This window comes from Sorex araneus, chromosome 2, assembly GCF_027595985.1.
Source record: "Sorex araneus isolate mSorAra2 chromosome 2, mSorAra2.pri, whole genome shotgun sequence".
In the NCBI taxonomy this organism is placed as follows: Eukaryota; Metazoa; Chordata; class Mammalia; order Eulipotyphla; family Soricidae; genus Sorex; species Sorex araneus.
Window position 1 is genome coordinate 185,743,479 of NC_073303.1, and position 8,131 is coordinate 185,751,609.

Sequence of the window (8,131 nt, forward strand, 5' to 3'; positions counted from 1 at the left end):
GGAAGGAAGGAAGGAAGGAAGGAAGGAAGGAAGGAAATGAAAATTTATAATGTAGACTTTAGTGACTAAACATCTACAGAAATATATCTTTGTATTCCAAATATGAAGGTTAAAATACTTCAGGATGAGTGGTCCACAGTTGGAAGCCTGCCTCAAGGGCTGGGGGAAAAGGCAGTTGGGATAGAGAAACAACATTACGACAATGATGATTGGAAGGAATCCCTCTGGATGGGAGATGTGTGCTCAAAGTGGGCAAAGGACCAAACATGCTGGCCTCTCAGTATCTGTACTGCAAATTATAATGCCCAAATATAGAGAATGAGAGTGAGGAGAGGATGAGAGGGAGAGAGAGAGAGAGAGAGAGAGAGAGAGAGAGAGAGAGAGAGAGAGAGAGAGAGAGAGCATAGAGCATAGAGCATAGAGGCAGGCTGTGGCTTGTGGGAGGTGGGAGGGAAGTTGAGTTCATTGGTGGTGGGAAAAGTACACTGGTGAAGAGATGGGTGTTGGAACATTGTATGACAGAACCCTGATCATCAACAACTTTGTAACTGTTCAGCTCACAGTGATTCAATAAAAAAATAAATTAAAAAAGAATGACTGTGAACTTATCTGCATAGTAGACTCCAGAACTAACAATTAGCCTTCAATGCCCCATTTGCTCCATCTTTGCAGAGTCATTTATTTTATGTTTTGAAATAACCATGTTCTGTTTCTCTGCATCTGGTATGAAATTCAAGATAAAATCTAATTACACACTATAAAAAAAAAACATTGTCGAAGGCTGGAGATATAATATAGGAAATAAGATGCAAGCTTTGCGTGCTGCCAATTCTGGTTCTGATAAATCCCCAACACCATATATGGTCCCCAGAAACCAGTAGGGGTCATTCTTGAGCACAGACTCAGGGATTGTCCCTGAACTTCACAACTGTGGGCCCAACCTTTGCCCAGCCTCTAAATATAAATAAATAAATAGATAGATAAATAAATAAATAAATAAATGTATGTTTTACTTCTACTCTCAGAAAAGATCAGATAAAGTCTTTAATAGATAATTTGTAATACTAGAATTTATTGTTTTCAGTAAAATAATAATTATACTTTCTGAATTTATATTTAATCCACACTTATTTTTCTAAAATGAAAAATTCCCTTCTAATGAGAATTATTTATCATTATATAGGACTCCCTAGCAGTCTATTATATAGTTAACATTTTGGATGTACTTAAAATTTTAGGATTAATGGTTACTTATTTTAGTGCCGTGGATGTTGTTGCCATCTTTATGTATTCAATAATATATAAATGCATGTATATATATATGTATATGCAAACATGCATTTATGTATCACCAATTCCATAGCCAATACACACACATACACACATATATAAACACAAAGGCATGTATGCACATTTTTACAAATAATACAGTTTATGCATTTACATGTGCTTATAAATGCATGTACACATGTTTGTGATTACATAAATTACTTTTTAAGTAGGCTTTCTTTAAAGGAAACTAAGTCTTATCTGTCTTTCTTAAACCAAGATGCCTAATATTTGTGATCTTTGAGAGAACTTCACTTAAAAAGTCAAATATTAGGTTGAAATTAGTTTTTTAAATATTAAATACTTTTTAATAGAACATCACTACATATAATAATCAAGCGTTCATCTAGGTAAGAATTCTACAAATCATTGTTTTGTACTAATGAGAAAATTTATTCAGTATAATGAAATATGTGGGGATAATGCAATCTACTATAAAATTAAAGAAACTAAAAAAATTCGTTTTTCAATCTAATGATTTTGAACTCAATATGGATATTAAGATTCAAGTTTTATTAAGTGCCGCTTGATCAAGTTTGAGCATGCACACATCCCTGCTGTCCATTCATAGTTGAAGATTCTGTCACCTACATTATTAACAGAAACTTTATGAGAACATAAAAATGGAAAAATGAATACTAAGGTTGGTAGAGAACCTTTGGAGGGTGCACAAACATTTTATTTTCCAAAGCCTTAACTTCATATGCCTAGTGAAGGTGAAATGCCTTCCAAAACTTAATTAAATTCGGTCTTTGGAAAGTCTATGTTGGTATGAAATATACGAATCAAAAACTCCTTTTGGAGAGGGTGATCAAAATTCAGTGGGACTCCCCTGAGATCCTCAGCTGCCTGCTCAGGCACCTGAATGTTGAATCAGGGTGATAAGACGGTGCTCAGGTTCTGAACCACTGGGCACTACCCTGGCACAGCTGTTGGTGTTCTGGGGTCTCCCGCGTTATTCCTAACAGTGTCGGAGAGACCATTAAGCACTGGAAATGGATCTTTGGCTTGAGAACAAAGCTTTGCAGTTAACTCCCTACACATAAAGCAATTATTCTTAAGAGTCCCATTAAAGGAACTTCATTAGGGTCCTATGCCTTGGTATAGTGGAAAACTAAAGTCGCTTTACAAGGACGTTTGAAGGAGAGAAGTAATAATTTACTGATATAATTAGGATTTTCTTCCATTACTGACATCAGCTCTTTGCTACATTCTGTGTGTCTTTGTGTGTCCTTGGGTTTAAATTTTAAGATTGACATTTTTGGGAAAACTTCATTTCATCCTATATTAAACACACAAAATTAAAAAAGAAAAAGCAAACAACCTAAAGCCCTGGTGTGTCTACCATTGTAAATACTGACATATTTACGGTTTAAAGAGTAATGAATACTACTAAGTATATAAGCTGAATGTAGGCTAGGTTGGTCTCAATAAGATTCTAGGTGCCAATTTTGATTGTCAGTAGTACTCTATGAAGGTCATTGAGATCACTTATTGGTTCACTATGAAATAGACATATGGCCCTGTTGGACATCTTGAACTTGTGGGTTAGTTTGTCTAATGCCAGTGGAGAGCAGGGAAAGGGGAAAATGGATAATAAGGTGCCTTATTGCATACAAACCCCTGTTCTAATTTGTGATTTTGTTTTCCCCAAACGACCAAGAAATGCTTAAACATCTGCAGCATGTTTTAAAATCGACTTGACTTTGATTTTCTCTACCTGAAGATAACCTCTGATTCCTTAGGTTAATAACTTTGTCCCTCCTCCAAGAAAAAGATATAAAATCATTCTCATTAACTTGATATATGCAGATTAGAGTCTTCATTATCCTCTCCTTGGCTTTCTTAGAGCTTAGAGATAGATTATATTTACTAGATGACTAGCTATAAAAGGTATAAGTTAGGATCAGTCAGATGGGAGAAGAGATGCATTGGAAAAATTATGAAGGCCTGCTGTGTTCTTGGAATATAATTTCTTCTCTCTGCACAGGCTGTATCTTCAGGAGTTCAGAAGCTGTCCAGAATGAGTACTTTGGCTTTTTATAGATGTTTATTGGCAAAAACAAATTCATTTCATTATGGCTCGATTTGTTTGGTTCAACTACTATTCCGTCTTACCTACCATCCATTGTAATGGGGGGAAGGGGGTGGCAGAGGCCAAGACTAAACTTTTAACCATCAAATAAAAAACATGGTTGACTCCTATGTCAATTATCCTCCCTCTTCAAATGAGACCCTGATATCAACTCAGTAGTATAATAGAAATAGTATATCCCTCTTCCTTAGAAAATTTCAATTTTTTTTTCAATATGACAATACTTAACTATGAAGAAATAGTGGATTAATTACAAGAGAGGTGCATTTATAAAGTAGATATAATATTGTAATGAATAGTATAAATTCTATTTTTATTAGTATATACAGGGTTATATTATATATTTATTAAACACATGCATAGAGACATCTAAAACTTAATAAAAATATGTGTCCAAAATAAGTGTCAAATAAAACTATTAAATCACTGTATTACTGTCATCCCGTTCCTCATCGATTTGCTCATCGAGCAGGCACCAGTAATGTCTCCATAGTGACAATTGTTGTTACTGTTTTTGGCATATCAAGTGTACCATGGGTACCTTACCAGATTCTGCCATGCGAGCAAGATACTCTCGGTAGCTTGTCGGGCTTTCTGAGAGAGGCGGGGAAATTGAACCTGGGTCAGCCACATGCAAGGCAAACGTTCTACTGCTGTGCTATAGCTCAGGCCCAAAACTGTTAAATATCTCAACCTATATTTTCTTTTTTTGTTGTGTGGGCTGTGGAGCCATACCCAATTGTACACAGGAACTACACTTGACTCGGTGCTCCTGGATCTCTCCTGGCAGTTATGAGGGATCATACCTAGTAGCAGGGACAAACTTGGATGGGCACATGCAGGTCACTGATCCACTATACTCTCTCTGACCCTCAATCACTCTTAAATAATTGGGGAAAAAATGCTTTGGTAAATAGTGTAGAAAAATGACTTGTTTACTCGATGCAGCCACTAATGTGGGTCATTGTGTTTTACAATCACATACATTTGTTGTCTTTATTCCACTTTCTCTAAAAAGCTTAGTGTTCTATGTTTTTTTTTTTCCTGCATCACACCCAGCAATGCACAGGGGTTACTCCTGGCTCACACACTCAGGAATTACTCCTGGTGGTGCTCAGGGGACCATATGAGATGCTGGGAATTGAACTCAGGTCAGCAGCATGCAAGGCAAATGCCCTACCCACTGTGCATTGGAAAAATTATGAAGGCCTGCTGTGTTCTTGGAATATAATTTCTTCTCTCTGCACAGGCTGCATCTTCAGGAGTTCAGAAGCTGTCCAGAATGAGTACTTTAGCTTTTTATAGATGTTTATTGGCAAAAACAAATTCATTTCATTATGGCTCGATTTGTTTGGTTCAACTACTATTCCGTCATACCTACCATCCATTGTAATGGGGGGAAGGGGATGGCAGAGGCCGAGACTAAACTTTTAACCATCATATAAAAAACATGGTTGACTCCTATGTCAATTATCCTTCCTCTTCAAATGAGACCCTGAATGGAACTCAATACTCCCTGATAGTTCTTTTTTTTTTTTTTTTGCGGGGGAGATTCACACCTGGCAGTGTGTGAATTCCTGTCTCTGCACTCAGTAATTACCCCTGGCGGTGCTCGGGGGACCATATGGGATGCTGGAAATCGAACCCAGATCGGCCGAGTGCAAGGCAAAAGCCCTACCCACTGTGCTATCACTCCAGCCCCTGATAGTCCTTATATACCACCTTTCATTTAATTTTTCATTCCTCCAAGTGGCAAATTTGATGAAGAACATCACTGCCCACATGCAGCAGTGTGCAGTAATCATTAAGTAGAGAATCTTGGATTAAATTCCTACATGCCTTTGCCTTGCTATATTAGATTTGCTCTCCATCAAGATTATTATTCAAGTGTTCATGCAAAGATAGAAACTATGTAATCAATCCTTTCACTTTAAACATTTGTACACAAGTCCTGGAAAATGCAGGGCAAAAGATGGTAGGAGGCTTATGCATGATAGAGACAGCCTGGATTACACTTGTCTTAGGTTAATTGTTACAGATGCATTTTATTCCTTTCCAAATATTTCAAACTACTATTGAGAATTAAAAGATGGAACAAGAAAGATAGTACAGTGGGCAGGGTGCTTGCCTTGCATACAGCTGTACCGGGTTTGATGTCTGGTACTTTATATGGTTCCACAACCTGCCAGGAATAATCACTGAGCACAGATGGATGTGGCCCCAAAACAAGCAAACAACACTTTTTTTTTTTATTTCTACTTTTGTAATTCAAATGGTAGTCTCGTGAGACACGAGACCTCAAAAAATTGAGTTAAAACTCAATACTGTTCCTCTCCACAGAAATCATACGATCTGAAGAGAAACCAGAGCTGCAAACAACACTTCAAAACATATTTTTAAAAACATACCTAAGAGGAATTAAAAGAGTAAACTAGTAAACTGTGCTAAGATACGCTGGTATATCTTCAGTAAAGTACGAATATTCACAGTAACTGTCATGGAGACCACAATTTAGAGAGGCCGAGATACAGTAGAACAGGTAAGGCATTTGACTTGCATGCAGTCAACCTAGATTCAAACCCTAGCACCTCATATAGTCCCTCAAGCCTGCCTGGTGTGACCCCTGAGTTCGGATCAAGATGTAAGCCCTGAGCACCACAAAGTGTGGCCCCAAAACTTTATATCTGGGATCAGCTACCCCATCAAAACAAACTAATTTTATAAGAAAGTAATGAATGCACAAAGAGATAAACATGTTCAAGTGTCCATAACGAATACATGAGCAGGACACAATTCAACTCTACATTGTGGGTTCATTATGATTTCAGTGCCCAAATAATGAAATAAGAGATATTCTACTCTTATGAGTCGTCTAAAAGTAGATAGCATCTGTGCTTCCTCCGATTTTCATTACTTACTTTTGGCTTTGTTCTTTCATTTTCTTTCTTTCTTTCCTTCCTTCCTTCCTTCCTTCCTTCCTTCCTTCCTTCCTTCCTTCCTTCCTTCCTTCCTTCCTTCCTTCCTTCCTTCCTTCCCTCCTTCCCTCCTTCCCTCCTTCCTTCCTTCCTTCTTTCTCTCTTTCTCTCTTTTTCTTTCTCTATTTCTTTCTCTCTTTTTTGTCTTTTGATCTTTTTTCTTCTCTTCCTTCCTTCCTTTTTTCTTCCTTCCTCTCTCCCTCCCCCCTCTTTCTTCCTTTCTCCCTTCCTTCCTGCCTTTCTCCTTGCCTTCCCTGCCTTCATTGAATGAGCACAAATATGGATCTTCTGTAATTAAAATAAAATGGTTACTTGTCCCATCTCAAGCTTTGTTCTCTAAATCACTGAATAAACTCACAAGAATTCTTGTCACTATTTAACAATAAATGTTTTACTAAGTCCAGGACTTTTTTTTTTCCTTAAGAAGAGTCTAGGAGTTTCCCTGCCCATGGAAGTTTGGTTATTCCATGATAAGACTGGTCAAAACACAGCCTATATTATTTACAAACCATAAGTTTAAAACTTATTTGAGAGTTTCTTTTTAAATGGGCTCTAGTCAATATTTAATAAAATTATATAAGTAGGTTTTCAGTTCATATTGTGGTTACTCTAAGATTTCAGTATTAAAGGCATTGGCAAACATGGATTTCACTGATTGAATAAAACATATAAAGAAGTGATTTAACTAAAGTTGTAATTTACCTATGGGAGTGTAGGGATAAGGAAGTTATATGAATTAAATAGAAAATATCTCTTCTCAAGATATTTAAATAAATAAAGACTGAATACAAAAATGAAGATGGGTGAAAAAAGTGTCAAATTCTATAATGAAATATCAAAATTGTAGAAGGAGTTAATAAAAATGTGTTAGCTGCAGGTTATAAGTCACTGTTAGTTTTGTTATCAGTATATGAAAGGATTAATGCTAGGAGCACTCAAATAACACCAGGATAATTAAAGTTTTGTCAAGCTTCTTATTACAAAGTCAACCCTTTCATGCTCAGTCATATAACTTGACTCAAAACTAAACTTAGGCCAAGGTAGCTGAAAAATAAGAAATTTCATTTTCTAAGTGGTTACCTTGGATAAAACATATACAGGACATAGTCACTACTCATGCATGAGTTTACAAAAGTATACAAAAGATGTATACTTTTATGTGATCTAGAAATGATAAAATGCTCATTTTTGTTATAAGGTTTTTCAAAAGCTAATAGTCTATAATACATTAAAGGATACATAATTGTTAATCATCATTTATCTGTAAACAATGCTAATAATTTTCCTTTAAACCAGACACATTTGTGTGCATCATAACACTTCCCTTATATATTCAGCTCATTTAAAAATATTCTTTCTACATAGTTTCTTGTTATGCTGCTTCAAGTTTTCCATTTTTTACTTGTTTCATTTTTCAAGACAACTCTGTTCTTTCTTTGTTAGCTTTTGACTTTGATTTGGGGCCACAGAACACATTTAGTGGTTCTTAGGCTATAGTGCTCAGGAATCACTCCTGGTGGAGTTCAGAGGAACCTTATATTGTGTCAGGAATCAAACTCTGGTCAGTTGCATGCAAGGCAAGTGCCATGTTTTCTACTATTGCTCTGGCTCTAAAGAGTCTGGAGGTCCATCAACTCTGAATGCTGTTGGACTTTAATCATGACACGTAAAATATTACCCTGAAAAAGCCTCCAATGAGGCACCACTGGGAAGAATGAGTAAAGAGAGGCTG

The 8,131-nt window shown here is 36.4% G+C and overlaps 1 pseudogene; it reads right to left on the bottom strand.

Moving 5' to 3' along the window:
* Nucleotides 1-5,701: 5,701 nt before the first annotated feature.
* LOC129402754 (U5 spliceosomal RNA) lies at nucleotides 5,702-5,796 on the bottom strand (annotated as a pseudogene).
* Between the last annotated feature and the right edge of the window lie 2,335 nt (nucleotides 5,797-8,131).